Here is a 24463-nt window from a genome sequence, read left to right as displayed (position 1 = left end):
TTAACAATTGCATCAAAAAGAATAAAATACCTAGGAAGAAATATATCCAAGGAGGTCAAAGAACTATATGCTGAAACCTACAAGATATGAACAAAGAAATTGAAGAGGTCACAAACAAATGGAAAGAGAGTCCATGCTCATAGATTGGAAGAATATCATTAAAATGTCTATGCTACCCAAAGCAATCTACAAATTCAACACTATCCTTCTCAAAATACCAATGGCATATTTCACAGAACTGAAACAGTAAGTTCTAAAATTTTCGTGAAACCAGAAATGACTCCAAATAGCCAAAGAAATATTTGAAAGAAGAAAAAAGCTGCAACAAATTACTAATGCTATAGTAATGAAAACAGTACAGTACTGGGGAGTTCCCATTGTGGTGAAGAGGAAACGAACCCTACTAGTATCCATGAGGATCTGTTTGATCCCTAGCCTTGCTCAAAGGATCTGGAATTGCTGTGAGCTGTGGTATAGGTCATAGACATGGCTCAGATCCCACATTGCTCTGGCTGTAGTGTAGGCAGGCAGTTACAGCTCCAATTCAGCCCCTAGCCTGAGAATTTCCATATGCTGCACTTGTAGCCCTCAAAAGCAAAATAACAACAACAACAACAACAACAACAACAAAAACAAACCACAAGAAAAAAAATATAGACCAATAGAACAGAATAGAACACAGGTCTCCAACATAAACCCAAACATACACGGTCAACTGATTTATGACAAAGGAGCAAAGATATACAATGGGGAACTGACAGTCTCTTCAATAAACATTGTTGAAAAGATCAGACAGCCACATACAAAACAATGAAATTGGACCACTTCTTATATCATACACAAAAACGAACTCAAAATGGATAAAGACTTGAATATAAGACCTGAGACTACAGAACTGCTAGAAAAAACATAGGCAGTAAGCTCCTTGACATAAGTCTTGAAGATGATTTTTCTGAATCTGGCATCAAAAACAGAAACAAAGGCCAAAATAGAGTAAGATTATATCCAAGTAAAATGCACACAGCAAAGGCAGCTATGAGCAAAATGAAAAGTTAACCAACTAAATAAGAGAAAATATTATACATCACATATCTGGTAAATGACTATTTCCCACAATATATAGAGAAGCCATACAACTCACTAGCAAAAGCCAAATAATCTAATTTAAAAAGGGACAGCAGATCTAAAGACATTTTTTCAAAGAAGACATAAAGATGGCTAATAGCACTTGAAAAGATCCTCTACAATATTAATCATCAGGAAAATGCAAATCAAACCATGCACCTGTCAGAATAGCTGTCATTTTAAATAAGGCTAAAAACAGACAAATAATGAGGGTGGAGTTCAGGAAGACCCCAGGCACACCAAAATTATAACTACATACAGAGCAATCATCAATGAGAAAACACTGAATACTAGCAGAAAAGATCTTTCAAGAAGATATAAAGAAGTAACCACAACATGATGGGAAGCAGGAACGGAGATGCAGTATAGTCAAAACCCAAAGACCCAAGTCGGCAACCCACAAATGAGAGGATAATCACAATTACAGAGGTCCTCTCCAGGGAGAGAGGGGTCTAAGCCTCACATTGGGCTCCCCAGCCTGGGGGTCCTGTACTAGGGGACAAGTCTCCAGAACATCAGGCATTGAAGGCTAGCAGTGCTTGCATACAGACAGTGGAGGGCCATAGGAAACAGAATCTACACTCGTAAAGGAATGATACACAATCTCACAAGTTCTGACATCCAGTGCATAGGGAGTAGTAATTTGAAAGGAGCCTGGGTCAACCCACTTGCTGATCTTGGAGAGACTTCTGGAGAGAAAGAAGGGAACTGGGACTCCCTCTGGGGATAAAGACACTAAGAGAAGTCACACAGGGGCACTTGCTCTACCATGAGGACACTAGTGCTGGCAAGGACCAGTTTGGAGTCCTCCCCCTATCCTATCAGCACCAGGTGCTTTCCTGCCCAGCAGCAGACTAATACTAGCCCTGGGTCTCCCATACTGGGACCCAGCACTACCCACACCAGGGGACTAGCATCAGTCCACAACACCCTATATCCCTGGCACAGTATGCCATGACTTGGTCATGCCCACTAGTAGGCTGGCACAAGCCCAGGACCCCCAGGGCCCTGCTGCCAGCATCTCCAGGACCCAGTCAGGCCCACCAGAGGGGCAGCAGCCTCAGCATGAGGAAGAGCCTGGCTACCAAATTGGGGCCAGCTCAGCCTACTAGGATGTCCATAGAAATAAGCCCTAGCACTACAGAAGAATCCACGCAGCCCACATAGGGAACATTCCAAAAGGATATGGCTCTGGTGACCAGTGAGGAGTGTGCTGCTATGAGCAACTGAAAATGTCCTACAGGAGGCTATTTCTCAGGACTGAAAAATGTAACTGACCTACCTAATACACAGAAATAAAAACAGAGATTTAGGCAAAAGGAGGCAGCAGAGGAATGGGTTCCAAAAAAAGAGTAAGATAAAGCACTAGGATAACAAAGATAAGGGGAGATAAGCAAACTACTTTCATAAAGAATTCAGGATAATGATCATAAAGATGCTCAAAAATGCCTGAAAAAAGAATGGATGAACACAGTGAAAAAATGCAGGGTAGAATGTGTATGAACTTAAGAGATCAGGAACTTATAATCACAAATTTATTCATCTTGCTATATATAAACCTCATGGTAATTCCAAACCAAAAATCTATAATAGAAACACACACATAGAAGAAAAAGAAATCCGAACATAACACTAAAGATAGTCATCAAATCACACAAGAAGAGAGAAAATGGAGAAATAAACAACTACAAGACCACCAGAGACTTTTAGCCCTGGATGGGATTAAGATGGCATAAAAGAAGGACTGGTGCTCAACGTCTCTCCTAAAAACAACAAAATTACAACTAAATGTTGAGCAAACTTCAACAAAATGGACTGGAAACTTTCAAAAAGATATCCTACTCCAGAAGACAAAGAGGAGGCCACATCAAGAGGTAGAAAGGGCAATTACATGATATAAGAAACCCCGTATCTCCAGGGTGGGAAACCCACAGACTGGAAAGTAACTGGGACACAGAAACTCATCTACAGGAGTGAGAGTTCTGAGCCCCATGTCAAATCCCACACCTGGAGAACTGGCATTGGGATAAAGAGCCTCCAATGCACCTGGCATTGAAGGCCAGTGGGGCTTGTGTTCAGGAGCTCCACAGGACTGGGGGAAACAGAGACCCCATTCTTGAATGGGGCACAAAGATTTTCATGTGCACTGGGTCCCAGGGCAAAACACAGGCTCCATAGGAATCTGGGTTGGACCTGACTGAAGTTGGTGGATCTCCTGGGAACACAGGACAAATGTGGCTTGTGGGGGAAGGGTATTGGATGCAAAGGTCTTGGGAATATTCATCAATGTGCATTTTTCTGGAGGTGGCCATTTTGGGAAAATCAGGCCCCACCCATCAGTCAGCTGCTGAGAAACCCCAGGGCAAACAATAATCCAGGTGGGATCACAGCCCCACCCATCAGTAAACAGGCTGCCTAAAGAGAACCCAGGCACACAACCACTTCTAATCTCACCCAGAGACAAATCCTCACCCACCAGAGGGATAGGAATCAGCCCCATATACCAGTGGGTATGCATCAGTCCCTCCCATCACGAAGCCTACATCAAGCCCCCATACTGACTTCAGCCACAAGGGGGGCAGATACCAGAAGTAAGAAAGGCTGCAACTCTATTATCTGTACAAAGGTCACCACACCAAAAACCTATAAAAATTAAAAGACAGAGAACTATAACTCTGACGAGGGAGAAAGAAAAATTCCCAGAAAAACAGCTAAGTGATCAGGAGATTCTTAACCTCCAGGAAAAAGACTTTAGACTGTTGATGCTGAAGATGATGCAAGACTTTGGAAATAAACAGGAGTCAAAAATGGATAACTTAAAGGAAACACTGAGCAAAGAGATATAAGATAAAAAACTTAAGAAGAGATGCAAAAAAACAATAACTGAAATAAAACATTCATTACAGGCAGCCAACAGCAGAATACAGGAGGCAGAAGAACGAATAAGTGAGGTGGAGGACAGATTAGTGGAAATCATGGATGTAGAACAGAAAAGAGAAAAAAGATTGAAAAGAAATGAAAAGAGACTCAGAGAACTCTGGGACAATGTTAAACACATCAGCATTCGTATTATAGGGGTGCCAGAAGAAGAGAGAAAGGGACAGAAAAAATATTCCAAGAGATAATAGCTGAAAACTTCCCCAATGTGGGAAACAAACCAGTCACTCAAATCCAGGAAGCACAATGAGTACCATATAAAATAAATCCAAGGAGGAATACCCCTACACACATAGTAATCAAACTGAACAAAATGAAAGCCAAAGACAAAATATTGAAAACATCGAGAGAAAAGAAACAAATAACATACAAGGAAACACCAATAAGGTTAGTGGCAGATTTTTCAGCAGAAACTCTGCAGGCCAGAAGGGAGTGGCATGATATACTTAAGATGATGAAAAGGAAAAAAAAAAAAAAAACCTCCAACCAAGATTACTTTATCTGAAGGCTCTCATTCAGATTTGAAGGAGAAATCAAAAGCTTCACAGATAAGCAAAAGCTAAGAGAATTCAGCAACACTAAACCAGCCTTACAACAAATACTAAAGGAACTTCTCTAGTCAGAAAAGAAAAGGCTGCAACCAGAAACAAAAATACCACAAAAGACAAGGCGCACCAGTAAAGTCACACATGTAGTAAAGGTAAGATATCATCCACACAAAATTATGCTACCAAAATCATAAATTGTGAGAAGAAGAGTGTACAGAGATAGGATAATGGAGATGCACTTACAATTAAGAGACCAACAAATTAAAACAATCTCATATATATATTAAAACAATCTCATATATATATATATATGTATGTGTGTATAAGTTTTGGTGTGAGTGTGTATATATATATATATATATACACACTCACACCAAAACTTCAGAGTAACTGTGAGCCAAAAATCTATAATTGATACACTAACAAATAAGAAAAGTCAACTCAAATACAACACTAAACATAGTCATCAAACCACAAGAGGAGACAAGAGAAGGGAAGAAAAAAGAGCAGCAAAAACAAATCCAAAGTAATTAATAAAATGGCAATAAGAACATACATATCAATAATTACCTTACATGTTAATGGACCAAATGTCCCAACCAAAAGACATAGACTGGCTGAATGGATACAACAACAAGACCCATATATATGCTGTCTTCAAGAGACCCACTTCATTTCTAGGGACACATACAAATTGAAAGTGAGAGGATGGAAGAAAATATTTCATGCAAACTGGGATCAAAAGAAAGCTGGAGTAGCAATACTCATATCAGACAAAATAGACTTTTAAATGAAGAATATTTTGAGGGACAAGGAAGGATACTACATAATGATCAAAGCATCAATCCAAGAAGAAGATATAACAATTTTAAATACCTATGCACCAATCATAGGTTCACCACAATATAAAAGGCAACTGCTAACAACCTTAAAAAGAGATATTGAGAACAACAAAATAGCAGTGGGGGACTTTAACACCTCACTGACAGCAATGGACAGATCAACCAGACAGAAAATCAATAAGGAAACACAGGTCCTGAATGGCTCATTAAACCAGATGGACTTAATAGATATTTATAGGCCATTCCATCCATAAGCAACAGAATACACATTCTTCTCAAGTGCACATGGAACATTTTCTAAGATTGATCACATCCTGGGCTACAAATCAAGCCTTGGTGATTTTAAGAAAATTGAAATCATATCAAGCATCTTTTCCCACTATGATGCTCTATGACTGAAAATCAACAAGAACAAAACTACAAAAAACACAAACATGACTAAACAACATGCTATTCAACAATGAATGGAGCACTGAGGAAATCAAAGAGGAAATTTAAAAAATACCTAGAAGCAAATGACAACAAAGATATGACACTCCAAAACCTATGGGACACAGCAAAAGCTGTTCTAAGAGGAACGTTTATGGCAATACAAGCCCACCCCAGGAAACATGAAAAAGTTCAAATAAACAAGCTAACTTTACATCTAAACCAGCACAAGAGAGAAGAACAGATAAGACCTAAAGTTAGTAGAAGGAAAGAAACCATAAAGATCAGAGCAGAAATCAATGAAAGAGAAACAAAGAAAACCATAGAAAAGATCAATGAAATGAAAAGCTGTTTCTTTAAAAAAGATCAACAAAATTGATAAACCCCTAGCCAGACTTATCAAGCAAAAAAGAGAGAGGACTCAAATCAATAGAATTAGCAATGAAAAAGGAGAGGTTAAAAACAGACATCACAGAAATACAAAGGATCATAAGAGACTACTATATGCAACTATATGCCAATAAAAAAGAAAACCTAGAAGAAATGGACAAATTCTTAGAAACGTACAATCTTCCAAGACTAAACCAAGACGAAATAGAAAAGAGGAATGGACCAGTCACAAGAACTGAAATTGAAAATGTGATTAAAAAACTTCCAACAAACAAAAGTCCTGGACCAGATGACTTCACAGGCGAATCCGACCAAAAATTTAGAGAAGAGCTAACACCTTTCCGTCTGAAACTATTTCAAAAAATTGCAGAGGAAGGGATACTCTCAAACTCATTCTATGACGCCACCATCACCCTGATACCAAAACCAGAGACACCACAAAAAACGAAAACTACAGGCCAATATCACTGATGAACATCGATGCAAAAATCCTTAACAAAATACTAGCAAACCACATCCAACAATACATTAAAAGGATTGTACATCATGAGCAAATGGGATTTATCCCAGGGATGCAAGGGTTCTTAATATCCACAAATCTGAGAGAGACAAGATGGCAGAAGAGTAGGGAAACATGCTCACCCTCTCCCACAAACACAACAAAAAAATCACATCTACAGGATAAATGACTCACACAGAACAGTAACCAAACACTGGCAGAAGAACCTAAACTCCAATAATGGCAAGAATTTCGTGACATTACTAGGTAAAACAAGAGAAAAGAGGAGAGTGAAAGAAGGTGAATCTGAGCTGGATGGGTGCTCCCGAAAGGGAACTGCAGAGGAGAAAGGGATCCTGCACCCTGGAAAGTCACCTACTCAACGGAAAGATCAACCTAACCGAAGGAATCTCCAGATGCAGAGAAGAGTGTAGCAGTAAGTCAGAGTTCTGAAAAGCAGATCGAGAACTGAACAGATCATCTGAACTATGGGCACATTCACCAAAAATTGAGACGCCTGGATGGGGGCTGGGCACCGAGACCTCGGTTCCGGAGGTTAGTCCCCGGGAAAGGGCTAGGGGGGCGGGGAGGATCTGAGACTGCTTGGGAGGTCTAGAAACCAGTCTGTCAAGTTTGAAAGGGCAGGGACTGCCTGGGAGACTAGAAAGCAGAGCATTGCAGGGGGAGGGAGCAATACACTAAGGGCAGGGAAGTGGAAAACCACATCAGAGGGAACCTGGAAGAAGAGCCAGGTCTGCACCCGTGCTGGGGAGGGGAGAGAAGGGGTGGGTGACGATATAATACTCCCCATGCCACAGCAAGCTTACCAGCCACTAGCTATAAGAAAGCTGTGCTTCCCAGTGCATCCCATCCCCCCTCCCCCAACCACCCCTACACTCACACCAGACCTGGGGCTGGCTGCCATCAGGGAGGGCTGGCCTCAACAACTTCCAGAAGGCTACCACTGCAAGGGCTGTCCCTGCCCTGGCCTGCTTGCCCTTTGGAGGGGCTACACCCCTGCAGAGCAACATCAGACACAGCCAGCACCCAGGAAAAGGCCTGCAGCCCAGAAAAGCTAGAATAAGATTGGCCAGGCCGTGAAAAGATTTGCCTAATTCTCTGACAGTCCTTCCGATTTGGGCTGCTCTGGAGAAGAGCCTCTTGGTTTCGCAGTGGCCCAGCTAGCCGCTTCAGCCCTTGGGAGGTGCTGCGCTACCACAAAACAGCTGCATTGGAGCCCCAGCTCCCTGCAAGACTCCGTGCAGCCCAGAAAATCTACAACAAGCTTGGCCAGGCAGTGAATAGATCTCCCTAATTTTCGGACAGTCCTTCTGAGTCATGCTGCCTTGGGGAAGAACCTCTTGGGTTCACAGCAGCCCAGCTAGCCACTCCATCCCACAGGGGGTGCTGCACTCCCATAGAACAACTGCACAGGACTGCCAGATTCCTGCAGGAGCCCCTGAAGCCCAGAAAAGCTACAACAAGCTTTGCCAGGCCATGAAAAGATCTGCCAACATTCTCAGACAGTCCTTCTGAGTCAGGCTTCCCTGGGGAGGAGACCCTTGGGTTCTCAGTGACCCAGATAGCTGCTCCAGGCCATGGGGGGGTGCCACAATCCTGAGGAACCACACAGACTTAAAACACCAGAGCAAGATCTGCCTGGCTGAGCGAAATCTGCTACCATCACGGTGTGGACCTCCCAGTCCTGTCTGGCCTCAGGAAGTCCTCCTTTGCTTCAAAGAGATCCTGTTAGCCCCAACAACACTCCAGAAAAGCCACACTGCCTCAACGAAGACTAACCAACAATGCCAGGCCTCAGGAAACATTCCACAGCAGTGACAAGGCAAACACTGCCCAGCCAGAGAGAGTAAACTCCACCTGGAAAAAGAAAACAATAAGCAAGATGAAGAAGCTGAGAAACCACCCCCAGTTACACCAACAGGAGAACTCACCTAAAACAGTCAACAATGAAACAGATCTCCGCAGTCTGACAGACCTGGAGTTCAAAAGAGAAATAGTGAAAATACTGAAGGAATTAAGAGAAGATATGAACAGTAATGCAGACACCCTCAGAAAGGAACTAGAAAATATAAGGAGGAACCAAGAAAAACTAGAACATTCATTTGCAGAGATACAAACTGAACAAAGGGCAGTAAAAACCAGAATAAATAATGCAGAAGAACAAATCAGTGATGTGGAAGATAGAATAATGGAAATCACCCAATCAGGTCAGCAGACAGAAAACCAAATCAAAAAACATGAAAGCAATATGAGACCTATGGGATAATATAAAGTGGGCCAAACTACACATCATAGGAATACCAGAAGGAGTAGAAAAAGATAAAGGAATGGAAAATATATTTGAAGAAATTATCACTGGAAACTTCCCAAATCTAAAGGATACTGAGTTCAGGATACAGGAAGCACAGAGGGCCCCAAAAAAGTTGAACACAAATAGACCCATACCAAGACACGTTATAATAAAAATGGCAAATGTTAGTGATAAAGAGAGGATCCTAAAGGCAGCAAGAGAAAATCAGAATGTTACCTACAAGGGAACCCCCATAAGATTATTGGCTGATTTCTCTACAGAAACACTACAGTCCAGGAGGGAATGGCAAGAGATATTTAAAGTGCTAAAAGGAAAAGAATATGCAACCTAGAATACCCTATCCAGCAAGAATATCATTTAAAATAGGAGAAATAAAAACTTTTCAAACAAAAAAAGCTAAAAGAATACAGCAATACAAATCCAGGCTAAAAGAAATACTGAAAGGGCTTCTCTCAACCAAAAAGAAAGGAAGGAAAGAAAGGGAAGAAAAAGAAAAAAAAAGAAGAACTAGGACTGAGGAATCCACAATCAGAGAGCAGTCACTTAAATAAGCCAACATACAAATTTAATCACGAACATATTTCAAAAAAAATAAAATTACAAAGAAAAAAATCATCAAAACCACAACATGTGGGCAAGGGATGTTAGGAAATAAAGAGACCATTTTATTGGTTTGTATGTTTCTCTTCTTAATTTGAATATAGTAATGAAGTGTTTGAACCTACAGGACCATCAGGCTAAAACACACAATTATAGGAAGGGGTCAGCAAACTTAAAAAACAGGGCAAACATAAGCCAAAACCAAATATTGCATTTGAAAAAAATGAGAAAAAAATTCACTCAAGCAGATAATAACAGGAGACCATTCAACCAAAAAAAAAAAAAAGAAAAAGAAAAAAAAAGAAGAATGGAGAACCATAGAATCAACTGGAACATGAGGTTCAAAATGGCAATAAATAATCATCTATCAATTATCAACTTTAATGTCAATGGACTGAATGCTCCAATCAAAAGACACACAGTGGCTGAGTGGATAAAAGGCAAAAACCTTCAATATGCTGCCCTCCAGAAACTCACCTCAGGACAAAGTATACATATAGACTGAAAGTGAAAGAGTGGGGAAAATATTTCACGCCAATAGACATGACAGGAAAGCAGGAGTTGCAATACTCATATCAGATAAAATAGACTTTAAAACAAAAGACATAAAGAAAGACAAAGAAGGACACTACTGAATGATTAAGGGATCCATCCAAGGAGAGGATGTTACTATCGTCAACATATATGCCCCAAATATAGGAGCACCCTGATACATACAACAAATATTAACAGACATAAAGGAACATATGATGAGAATACAATCATAGTAGGAGACATTAATACCCCCCTCACATCAATGGACAGATCCTCTAGACAGAAAACCAATAAAGCAACAGAGATCCTAACGGAAACAATAGAAAAAGGTAGACTTAATTGATATCTTCAGGACACTACATCCCAAAAAAGCAGAATACACCTTCTTCTCAAATGCTCATGGAACATTCTCAAGAATCGACCACATATTGGGACACAAAGCTAATCTCAATAAATTTAGGAGCATAGAAATTATCTCAAGTATCTTCTCTGACCACAATGCCATGAAATTAGAAATCAACCATGGGAAAAGGAAAGAGAAAAAACCTACTACATGGAGACTAAACAACATGCTACTAAAACACCAATGGGTCAATGAGGAAATCAAGAAGGAAATTAAAAACTACCTTGAAACAAATGATAACGAAGACACAACCGCTCAAAATCTATGGGATGCTGTGAAAGCAGTGCTCAGAGGGAAATTTATAGCAATACAGGCCTTTCTCACAAAAGAAGAAAGATCCCAAATGGACAACTTAACCGTCCAGCTAAATGAATTAGAAAAAGAAGAACAAAAAAGGCCTAAAGTCAGCAGAAGGAAGGGAATTATAAAGATCAAAGAAGAAATCAATAAAATAGAGACTCAAAAAACAATAGAGAAAATGAATAAAACCAAGAGCTGGTTCTTTGAAAAGGTCAAAAAATTGACAAACCCCGGCCCAGACTCACTAAAAAGAGGAGAGAAAGAACCCAAATGACCAAAATTATAAATGAAAAAGGAGAAATCACAATGGATTCAGCAGAAATGCAAAAAACCATAAGAGAATACTATGAACAACTATACGGCAACAAGTTTGAAAATCTGGAAGAAATGGACAATTTTCTAGAATCTTACAGCCTGCCAAAACTGAATCAAGTAGAAACAGACCAACTGAACAGACCGATCACTAGAAATGAAATTGAAGAGGTCATAAAATCACTCCCTACAAATAAAAGGCCAGGACCAGATGGCTTCACAGGTGAATTCTATCAAACATATAAAGAGGAATTGGTGCCCATCCTCCTTAAACTCTTTCAAAAGGTTGAAGAAGAAGGAACATTCCCAAAGACATTCTGTGATGCCACCATCACCCTCATTCCAAAACCAGACAGAGATACCACCAAAAAAGAAACCTATCACACAATATCTTTGAGGAATATAGATGCAAAAATTCTCAACAAAATCTTAGCCAACTGAATCCAACAACATATCAAAACAATCATACATCATGACCAGGTAGGGTTCATCCCAGCTTCACAAGGATGGTTCAACATATGCAAATCAATCAGCATCATACACCACATTAAAAAAAGTAAAGTCAAAACTCATTTGATCATCTCAATAGATGCAGAAAAAGCATTTGACAAAGTCCAACATCCACAAATGATCAAGACCCTCACCAAAGTGGGTATAGAGGGAACATTCCTGAATATAATCAAAGCCATTTATGATAAACCCACAGCAAATATAATCCTCAATGGGGAAAAACTGAAAGCCTTCTCACTCCAATCTGGAACAAGACAGGGATGCCCACTCTCACCACTGCTCTTCAACATAGTTTTGGAAGTACTAGCCACAACAATTAGACAAACAAAAGAAATAAAAGGCATCGATATAGGAAGGAAAAGATAAAACTGTCACTGTATGCAGACGACATGATACGATACACAGAAACCCTGAGGACTCAATCCCAAAACTACTTGAACTGATTGATCAATTCAGCAAAGTAGCAGGATATAAGATTAACATTCAGAAGTCAGTTGCATTTCTGTATACCAGCAATGAAATATTAGAAAAGGAATACAAAAATACAATACCTTTTAAAATTGCACCTCACAAAATCAAATACCTCGGAATACACCTGACCAAGGAGGTAAAGGACCTATATGCCGAGAACTATAAAACTTTAATCAAATAAAGCAAAGAAGATGTAAAGAAATGGAAGATATTCCATGTTCCTGGATTGGGAAAATCAATATTGTAAAAATGGCCATACTACCCAAAGCAATCTACAGATTCAATGCAATCCCTATCAAATTACCCACAATCGCACTCTTGGGCATCTATCCGGACAAAACTCTACTTAAAAGAGACACATGCACCCGCATGTTCATTGCATCACTATTCACAGTAGCCAGGACATGGAAACAACCCAAATGTCCATCGACAGATGATTGGGTTCGGAAGGTGTGGTATATATACACAATGGAATACTACTCAGCCATAAAAAGGAATGACATAATGCCATTTGCAGCAACATGGATGAAACTAGAGCCTCTCATGCTGAGTGAAATGAGTCAGAAAGACAAAGACAAATACCATATGATATCATATATAACTAGAATCTAATATCCAGCACAAATGAACATCTCCACAGAAAAGAAAATCATGGACTTGGAGAAAAGACTTGTGGCTGTGCGATGGGAGAGGGAGGGAGTGGGAGGGATCGGGAGCTTGGGCTTATCAGACACAACTTAGAGTAGCTTTACAATGAGATCCTGCGGAGTAGCATTGAGAACTATGTCTAGATATGCATTCTGCAACAGAACAAAGGGTGGGGAAAAATGTAATGTATATAACTTCATTCCCTTGCTGTACAGTGGGAAAATAAAATAATAAAAAATAAATCCACAAATCCATCAGTGTGATACACCACATTTACAATGGAATAATAAAAACAATATGATCCTCTCAATAGATATGGAAAAAGCCTTTGAGAAAATCCAACACCCACTTCTGATAAAAACCCTTCAGAAAGTGGGCATAGCAGGAACCTACCTCAACATTATAATGGCCATATTCAACAAACCCACAGCGAACATCATTCTCAATGGTAAAAAGCTGAAAGAATTCCCACTGAGATCAGGAACAAGACAAGGATGTCTGCTCTTGCCACTACACTTCAACATAATTTTGGAAGTCCTAACCACGGCAATCAGAGAAATAAAAGAAATACAATGAATCCAAATTGGAAAGGAAGAAGTAAAACTAGTACTCTTTGCAGATGACATGATACTATACCTAGAGAATCCTAAAGACTCTACCAGAAAAGAGTTAGAGCTCATCCATGAATTTGGCAAAGGCACAGGATACAAAATTAATATGCAGAAATTGATGTCATTTCTACACACTATCAATGAAAGAGCAGAAAAAGAAATTAGGCGAGCAATCACATTTACCATCACATCCAAAAGAATAAAATACCTAGAAGTAAACCTACCTAAAGAGACAAAAGAACTGTATTCTGAAAACTATAAGACAGTGATGAAAGAAATCAAAGAGGACACAAATAGATGGAAAGATATAACATGTTCTTGGATTGGAAGAGTTAATATTATCAAAATGACTATACTACCTAATGCAATCTACAGATTCAACGCAATCCCTATCAATTTACCAAGGACATTTTTCAAAGAACTCAAACAAAATATTTTAAAGTTTGTTGGGAAGCACAAAAGACCCAGAACAGCCAAAGACATCTTGAAAAAGTAAAATGGAGCTGGAGGAATCAGGCTTCTGGACTTCAGACTATACTACAAAGCAACAATCATCAAAACTGTATGGTACTCACACAAAGAAATACAGATCAGTGGAACAGGATAGAAAGCCCAGAATTAAACCCATGCACTTACAGCCAACTTATCTATGACAAAGTAAGCAAGCCTATGCAATGGAGAAAGGACAGCTTGTTCAATAAGTGGTGGTGAAAACTGGACAGCCACATGGAAAAGAATGAAATTAGAATATTCCCTAATGCCATACACAAAAATATACTCCAAATGGATTAAAGACCTAGATATAGGACCAGACACTATAAAACCCTTAGAGGAAAACATAGGCCAAACACTCTCTGACATAAATGACAGCAACATCTTCTCATATCCACCTCTTAGTGTATTGATAATAAAAAGAAAAATATTCAAATGGGACCTAATCAAACTGAGAAGTTTCTGCACAGCAAAGGAAACCCTAAACAACACAAAAAGACAACCCACAGAATGGGAGAAAATCTTTGCAAGTGAATTGAATGACAAGGCATTAATCTCCAAAATTTATAAACACCTTCTGCAGCTCCATACCAAAAAAAAAAACCTCATCAAAAAATGGGCAGAAGATCTAAAAAGACAGTTCTCCAAAGAAGACATACAGATGGCCGAGAAACACATGAAAAATGTTCACCATCACTCATTTTTAGAGAAATGCAAATCAAAACCACTCTGAGGTACCACCTTACACCAGCCAGAATGGCCATCATCCAAAAGTCTACAAACAAGAAGTGCTAGAGAGGGTGTGGAGAAAAAGGAACCCTACTGCACTGTTGGTAGGATCGTAAATTGAAGCAGCCACTGTGGAAAACAGTATGGAGACTCCTCAGGAAACTAAACATAGAACTAATGTTTGATCCAGCAACCCCACTCCTGGATATCTATCCAGAGAAAACCATGTCTGGAAAAGACACATGTACTCCGATGTTCATTGCAGCACTATTTTCAATAGCCAAGACATGGAAACAACCTAAATACCCATCGACAGAGGAGTAGATCAAGAATATGTGGTACATATACATAATGGAATATTCTTCAGCCATTAAAAAGAATGAAATATCGGCATTTTTAGCAACATGGATGGACCTAGAGACTATCATGCTAAGTGAAGTCAGCCATACAATGAGACACCAACATCATATGCTTTCACTTACCTGTAGAATCGGAATAAAGGACAGACTGAACTTCCTTGCAGAACAGATACTGACTCACAGACATTGAAAAACTTATGGTCTCTGGAGGAGACAGTTTTGGGGGTGGGGGGATGTGCCTGGGCTGTGGGATGGAAATCCTGTGAAATCAGATTGTTATGATCATTATACAACTACAGATGTGATAAATTCATTTGAGTAATTTAAAAAATAAATTAATTAATTAAAAAAGAATGTTAGCTACTTCTAACTTACTCTCTAGTCATAAATACTGATCAAAAGCATTTTCCACTTTATGAATGTGTTATGTTCTAAAATCTTGTTCAGAAATCAGACACTGAGAAGAGAGTTTAAAAAAGAAATTGAGGGCAGTCCCATTGTGGTGCAGTGGTTAATAAATCCGACTAGGAACCATGAGTTTGTGGGTTTGATCCCTGGCCTTGCTCAGTGGATTGAGGATCCAGTGTTGGTATGAGCTTTGGTGTAGTTTGCAGATGCAGCTTGGATCCCATGTTGCTGTGGCCCTTGTGTAGTCTGGCAGCTACAGCTCTGACTGGACCCCTAGCCTGGGAACCTCCATATGCCGCAGGAGTGGCCCAAGAAATGGCAAAAAGACAAAAAAAATGACATCAAAATTAGCTTTCTCTACTTGAACACAGAGGTCTACATAATCTGTGTAGGACAAGTCCATAATAATACACTTAAATTAACAATAATACTTTATAAATGAAGACTCCACTTACAACTTTTAATGGTAAAATACTCTTAAAAAAAAAAAAACAACCTGAGATTTCTTCCTCTTCAAGTCTAAGCAGTGGGAGTAATTACTGCCTTAATCAGAGTAGGATGGTACTCCAGAGGTATCAAGGAGATAAGAGGGAATAACCCAGACATCTCCATAAGCAAGATAAAGAGTATTATAGCCACCAAAACTCTTAATAGAATGACCAGGTGTTCATGACATCACAATTTCCTATACCAAACCTGCTGTTGTATTACATTAAAAATGTATTTAGGGGAATTCCCGTTGTGGCTCAGTGGGTTACAAACTTGACTATTATCCATGAGGATGCAGGTTCAATCCCCGGCCTTGCTCAGTGGGTTGAGGATCCAGGCTTTCCATGAGCTGTGGTGTGGGTCACAGATGAGGCTTGGATCTGGTGTTGCATTGCTGTTGCTATAGTGTAGGCCAGCGGCTGTAGTTTTGATTTGACCTTGAGCCTGGGGACCTCCATATTCCACAGGTGTGGCCCTAAAGATACCATTAAAAAAAGGTATTCAGCAGGACAGATTTGAATTATGGGAGGAAGCTATTACCAACCGCATAAAATACAAAATGCTCTATATGCTACTAATTCTTTATGCTTCCAGGAAATGAAACATGTAGTGTTTAATTCCTTTTTCTTCTTTCTTTTTTTTAAATACATCACAAACGCAGGTGGCTGATCTAACTTTTCATGCAAGTAAAACTGAGTCTGCTTCACAACAGACACATCTGCTCCCAAGAAAGGAATAGAATAACTGTTGAGTTCTCTGCAGTAAGGAAAATGGCCACCTGCAAGACAGACCCATGTTGCAACTTCTCCATTTATAGTGACAACTTGAATTGGTTTATTTATGAATAAAAATCTTAACCTTTCTTGAAGCAGTTAATAACAACAATGAAGATGGTAGGTCAGTTCTTAATTAAAACTACTTCAGTATTTGTCCTTTGTCCTCTACAACAATATCCAAACAAGTGACAATTGTCAAAATGAAGTATTCTTCACACCATGGGTACTTAACATGTAGAGTTTAATTATGTTTTATACCCCATCAATTCCCCTATACAATTCTAAAAGGAAAACTCATTTCAACAGCCAAACTCTGAGTTTAGAGTTCTCACATATAAATACTATTAAAAGATTGACTGATTAATGTCCATAAGATTATCACCTTTTTACTGCATAAAATATAATTGATGTTTAATTTTGATATTGATAGTGAAGGATCATAAAACCACTTTTTCCCCAGAATCCACATTTATTATTATATATGAATTACTTAATCTTGGGGTAACATATCTATTGTACTTTATTTAAAGTTGAACACATAAAAGAGTATCTGAAACACAGGAAGTGCTTCATCAAGCCTTAGCTATCCTGAGCTCATGATAAAAAAAAATCTCCAGGCTTTTCTTAGCAGCATATGTTATTAACAACATGCTTAGATAAACTGAAGAATAGATTTTTGAGATAATATACCTTCTTTTCAGTTTTGGACCAACGACTAGGACAGGCTTCAGATTTGACTCATTTCATAGTTTTTTTCAACTGACTCTTATCTTTAAAACCATAATCTGCTGACTTCCAGCTACCATCATGAATGAACAACCCCTGATAAAATAATTCAAGTTAAAGTAACATGTCTTAAGGGATAATTACTAAAATGTAAAACCAAGTAACTTATAACTGATATAAAGAACACTTTGCCTCTATTTTATCAGACACAATACCTCTTTAATAATTTTGAGATATATTCTCACAACTGGCTAGGCAACAGTAACACTCATTAGTTTCACCATAGTCACTATTGCTATTCTGCTTACAGTCTACATATTTACAACACATGCCCTTTCTTCTTTCCTCCTGCCTTTATGTTCTTTTTAATAAGCCAGTGAGATTCACTTCATCCTCTTCACTCAACTAATTAGCACTGATTTCTTTAAGCAGAATAAAACAAACAGTAAAACCACCAGGAGATTCAGCTTTTCATTATCATAGCTTTGATGACACTTCTGAAAGCAGAGAGACATTAACTGAATTTCCATGTTGGTGCAGATTAATTTCTTCTGATTTGTTAAAACTAAAAGTCTGAAGAATTTGATTTATGAAACTATCCTAAATCTGCACCTATCTAATAGGATCTTTTACAAAGATTTCCAAAATACAGGAGAAAAATTTTTAAAAAACCTATGAATATCTTTTTATACAAGTAAGCCATCAAAAAGGCAAACTATACATTATATTCTAAAAAAAATCTCTATTTCATTGAAAACTAGAAAAATGCACGACATAAATATATAATTTAATGAAATTATGAAGCAAGCATCTGTGTAAGCCCAAAGGCCCTCCTTCTGTCTTTCCTTTTTTTTGTTAGTATTTTACCACCTAAGTAAGTATTCATTCCTAAACAGTGCAGTGAGTTTTGCCTGTTTCTAAATTTTACATAAATGAAATCAAACAGTGTATATGCCTTGAGTTTGGCTTCTTTTGTTCAAAATTGTGATGTCAGGATTCATCATATGTTAGAAGCACCTTCTACTCTGCAGCTGACCTTCTTTCCATTTTTTTTTGGCCTTTCCATTTTTTTGGCCTTTCCATTTTTTTTTTTGTCTTTTGATGTCCCCCCCCCAGCATATAGAAGTTCCCAGGCTAGGGGTCCAATCAGAGCTGTAGCTTCTGGCCTTTACCAGAGCCACAGCAACATCAGATCTGAGCCATATCTTTGGCCTGCACCATAGCTCATGGCAACGCTGGATCCTGAACCCACTGAGCAAGGCCAGGGATTGAACCCACATCTCACTAATACCAGTTGGGTTCTTTAAACATTTAGCCATGATGGGAACTCTGATTTTTCCATTTTCTTAATGGTGTCTTTTGATAAACAGACATTCTCAATCAAGTTTTAAATGTACACATTTTAGTTTTGCTTTATATTTAACGCATACTGTGTTTTGTTTTGTTTTTATAAGCAATAATTCCCTGCACAGCATGGTGAATATAGTTAATACATTATAGCATATGAGAAATCAACTGAGATGATTTTGAAAGTTCTCATTACAAGAAAAAAATTTTATAGCTAAGTATGATAATTGATGCTAACTAATGGTGATTATTTTGTAATATATACAAATACTTAATCCCTATGCTGTACACCTGAATAGTATAATGTTACATGTCAACTATACTTTAATAAAAATAAATTAATAAAATAAATTTCAGGTGAAAAAAGAAGGCATTCCTAACCTTGAGGCCATGAAATATGTCATCTTCTAAAAGCTTACTGTTTTGCCTTATGCATTTATAATACACCTAAACTTAATTTTTGCATATGGTGCAAAGTGTTAATCCAATTTAACTAATTTTCCAGACCCATCGTCTCATTAAAAGACCCTTTAACAGAAATAAAGTGCTCATATACACACAAACTACTCTGAGCTCTTTATTGTGTTCCACTGGCCTATCACTATTTTAGGCCCATATCACAGGTATGGGACTAAAAAGGAAAAAAAAAAAAAAAGTCTTGTTTATTCTTGGCTCTCCACATTTCCATATATATTTTATTTTATTTTTGTTTCTGCTTTTTAGGGCCACACCCTTGGCATATGGAGGTTCCCAGGCTAGGGGTCTGTTTGGAGCTACAGCTGCCTGCTGGTCTATACCACAGCAACAGCAATGTCAGATCCAAGCCATGTCTGTGACTTATACCACATTTCATGGCAATGCCAGATCCTTAACCCACTGAATGAGGCCAGGGATCAAACCTGCAACCTCATGGTTCCTAGTCAGTTTCATTTCTGCTGTGCCACGATGGGAACTCTATCCATATATTTTCTAGAATTAGTTTGTCAAGTTGCACAATATAACAAAACAAACAAGAAAAAAAACAACTTTTTGAAGTTTTGATTGGGATTATACAGGATTGCAAATTATGGAAAATTGACATTTTTAACAAATTGAGTCTCCAACCCATGAACACGGTGGTTTTGTCCACTAATTTGTCTTTTTTAAGGTCTCTCAATAACATTTTATAGTTTTCTTCATGGAAATTTTTAAAAAATATATGAATGATGGTATCTAGTATACAGCACAAATGAACCTTTCCACAGAAAAGAAAATCATGGGCTTTGAGAAGAGACCTGTGGTTGCCAAGGGGGGAGGGAGGGGGTGGGGTGGATTGAGAACTTGGGATTAACAGATGTAAATTATTGCTTTTGGAATGGATTAACAATGGAATCCTGCTGTGTAGCACTGAGAACTATGTCTAGATACTTACAATGGAGCATGATAATGGGAGAAAAAATTATGTATACATATATGTGTAACTGTGTCCCCATGCTATACAGTGGGGAAAAAATTGTGTTGGGAAAATAACAATAAAAAATATCTGAATGATTGAATTTTTATTATCTTTCATCTCTAATCTCCATCTTTACCTTACTTTTCCTTTCTTTTATGGCCAAACCTACAGCCATCAGGGACTGAATCTGAGCCATGTCTGCAATCTATGCCACAGCTGCCAGCAATGCCAGATCCTTAACCCATGGCACCAGGCCAGATATTGAACCAGTAAACACCATGAGACAAGACAGTTCATTAACCCACTGTGCCATAGCAGGCACCCCAAAAATCTTCTGCATTATTATATCACTTCTCTTTTTTTTTTTTTTTTGCTAAATGATATCATTTGAGAATGTTGTCTAAGGGTTTTATTAATATTTTTCTCATTTAATTTTATGCAACAGGCACTAATAACCCAATTTTATGGAGGAAAAAACAGCCTTATATGTTAAAAGCCTTGCTTGAAGTCACAGCGTGAGGATGTAGCAGAGTCCAAATTTATACTCAGGGTGTCACCTTCATATCAGGGCCCCTGACAAGGGCTGTGTGATCTGCTTGCTCAGTGGGACGTAGCCAGAATCTTAAACCAGAGATATCTGCAGAAAATCACCCATCCCCTTCCACATATACTGTTTACTTGTTTGTCCCATGATCTCTTAGAGGGAGGTTTTTGTTTTTTGTTTTTAGTTTTATTGAAGCATAGTTGATTCACAAGGTTGTAATAATTTCTTCAGTACAAAAAAAGTGATTCAGTTATACCTGTACACATATCCATTTTTTTTCATAATCTTTTCCCACACAGATTATTTGATAGATTTCACTGTGCTATACAACAGGTCCCCATTGGCCTGTCATTCCATACACTACACTGTGCATATACCAATCCCAAACCCCCATTCATCCTTTCCCCCCACCTGTTCCCTTTGGTAGCCATAAGTTTGTTTTCAAAGACTGTGAGTCTATTTCTGTTCTACAAATAAGTTCACTTGAATCCTTTTTTTTAAGATTCCATATGTAAGTCACATCATATGATGTTTGTCCTTCACTGTCTAACTTCACATAGAATGATAATCTCTAGGTCCATCAATGTTGTTGCAACTTGCATTATTTATTTTTTTATGGCTGGGTAATCTTCTGTTGTATAGATGTACACATCTTCTTATCCATTTCTCTGTTGAAGGACATTTAGGTTGCTTCCATGTCTTGGCTACTGTAAATAGTGCTGCAATAATCAGTGGCACACATAGGTCTTTTGGAATTATGTTTTTCTCCAGGGAGAAGCTCAGGAGTGGGACCGCTGGATCATACAGTAGTTTTGGTTTTAGCTTTCTGAGGAAACTCCATACTCTTTTTCTATAATAGTTGTACCAATTTACATTCCTACCCACCCCTTTTCTCTGCCCACTCTCCGGCATTTACTTTTTGTAGAATTTTTGATGATTGCCATTCTGGCTGGTGCAAGATGGTAGGTACTTCATAGTAGTTTTAGATTTCTCTAATAATTAGCAATATTCAGCATCTTTTCATAGGTTTGAAAAGATGTGTATGTCTTCTTTGGAGAAATATCTATTTAGGTCTTCTGCCTGTATATTTTCAAAATTAATCCCTTATGAGTTGTTACATTTGCAAATATTTCCTCCCATTCTGTGGGTTGTCTTTTCATTTTGTTTACTGTTTACTTTGCTATGCAAACACTTTTAACTTTAATCAGGTCCCATTTGTTTATTTTTAATGTTCATTACTCTAGGAGGTGGATCTGAGAAAATACTGCTGTGGTTTATGTCAGAGAGTATTCAGCTTATGTTTTCTCCTAAGAGTTTTATAGCATCCAGTCTTATATTTAGGTCTGTAAACTATTTTGAGTTTTTTTGTATGGTGTTAGTATTATAATTTCATTTTTTTACATGTGCTGCCCAGTTTTCCCACCATCACTTATTGAAGAGACTTTTCTCTATTGTCTGCTTTGTCATAGATTAGTTGACCATAGGCGCATGGGTTTATTTCTGGGATTTCTATCCTGTTCTACTGATCTACATTTCTGTTCTTGCTCTAGTACCATAATGTATTGATGACTGTAGTTTTGTAGCATAGTCTGATGTCAGTGAGCTTGATTCTTCCAGCTCCATTATTCTTTCTCAAAATTGCTTTGGATATTTGGAGTCTTTTGTGTTTCCATAGAAATTTAAAATTATTTTTGTTCTAGTTTGGTGAAAAATGCCACTAGCAATTTTTTGGGAGTATAGTCCCTTTGACAGTATTGAGACTTCCAATCCAAGAGCATGGTATATCTGTCCATTTGTGTGTGTCCTCTTTGAGTTCTTTCATCAGCAACTTATAGTTTTCAGAATACAGGTCTTTTGTCTCTTTAGGTAGTTTTATTCCTATTTATTTTAATATGATGGAAAAAGGGACTGTTTCCTTAATTTCATTTTCTGATCTGTGATTATTAGTATATAGAAATGCAATTGATTTCTGTGTATTAATTTTGTATCCTGCAATTTTACCAAATTAAATGATAAGCTTTAACCATTTTCCAGTGGCCTCTTTAGGAATTTCTATGTATAGTATTATGTCATTTGAAAAGAGCCATAGTGTTATTTTTTTTTTTTCCAATTTGGGTTCCTTTTATTTATTTTTCTTCTCTAGTTGCCACGGCTAGGACTTCAAAAACTGTGTTGAATAACAGTGGCAAGAGTGGATATTCTTGTCTTAGTGGGTATTCTTTCAACTTTTCACAATTGGAAATGATGTGAGCTGTGGGTTGGTCACATATGGCCTTTAATATGTTGACATAGGTTCCCTCTATGCCCACTTTCTGGAGAGTTTTGCTCATAAATGGGTGTTGGGTTTTGTCAAAAGCTTTTTCTGCATCTTTTGAGATGATCCCCTATGATTTTTATACTTCAAATTGTTATTGTGGTATATCATCCTTGCATCTCTAGAATAAATCCCACTTGATCATGGTGTATGATCCTTCTAATGTATTAGTGGATTTGGTTTGCTAGTATTTTGTTAAAGATGTTTACATCTATGTTTAGCAGTAATATTGGCCTGTAATTTTCATTTTTTGTAGTATCTTTTTCTGGTTTTGGCATCAGGGTGATGATGGCCTCATAAAATGAGTTTGGGAGTGTTTCTTTTGCTGAAATTTTTGTGAGCAGTTTCAGAAGGATGGGTGTTAACTCTTCTCTAAGTTTTTGATATAATTCACCTGTGAAATCATCTGGACTTTTGTTTGCTGGAAGTTTTTAAATAACAGTTTCAATTTCAGTACTTGTGATTGGTCTGTACACATTTTTCCTTTTCTTCCTGGTTTAGTCTTGGAATGCTGTACCTAGGAGTCTGTCCATTTCTTCTAGGTTGTCTGTTTTATTGGCTTCTAGTTGATTATAGCAGTCTCATGATTCTCTGTATTTCTGTGATGTCCACTGTAACTTCTCCTTTTTTATTTCTAATTTTATTGAGTCCTCTTCTTTCCCTGATGAGTCTGGCAAAGGGTTTATCAATTATGTTGATCTTTTCCAAGAACCAGCTTTTAGTTTCACTAATTTTTCTGCTGTTTTCTTCCTTTCTATTTCATGTATTTCTACTATGAATTTTTTTCTTTCTTTCTTTTTTTCTTTTTAGGGCCACACCCACAGCATATGGAGGTTCACAGGCTAGGGTCTAATCAGAGCTGTTGCTGCCAGCCTACAGCACAGCCACAGCAAACAAAGGATCCAGACTGCACCTGTGACATACACCGCAGCTCATAGCAGCACTGGATCCTTAACTCCCTCATGGTTCACACTCGAATTTGCTTCCACTGTGCCATGACAGTAACTCCTTTCTACTCTGATCTTCTTTTTGATTTTCTTCTTTTTCTACTTGGTTTAGGTGTAAGGTTATGTTTGTTTGAGAATTTTATTTTTTCTTGAGGTAGACTTGTATTGCTATAAACTTCTCTCTAAGAGCTGCTTCTGGTAAATCCCTCAGTTCTTGGATCTTTGTGTTTTCACTTTCATCTGTCTCTACATATTGTTTGATTTCCTCTTTGATTTTTTTCGGTCATCCATTGGTTGTTCAGTTACATATTGTTTAGTTTCCAGGAGTTTGTGTTTTTTGCAATTATTTTCTTGTTGTTTATTTCTAGTATTATAGTGCCAAATAGTGTTCTTATTTATATTCGTT

General features: G+C 38.1%; 1 pseudogene; it reads right to left on the bottom strand.

The window, feature by feature from the left end:
* Window positions 1–24463, bottom strand: part of LOC125113006 (saccharopine dehydrogenase-like oxidoreductase) — an 86067-nt pseudogene that overhangs the window by 36322 nt on the left and 25282 nt on the right.

Source organism: Phacochoerus africanus, chromosome 12 (genome assembly GCF_016906955.1).
Source record: "Phacochoerus africanus isolate WHEZ1 chromosome 12, ROS_Pafr_v1, whole genome shotgun sequence".
In the NCBI taxonomy this organism is placed as follows: Eukaryota; Metazoa; Chordata; class Mammalia; order Artiodactyla; family Suidae; genus Phacochoerus; species Phacochoerus africanus.
Note: the sequence above shows the minus strand (reverse complement) of the source record. Positions and strands in the feature narration are given on the sequence as shown.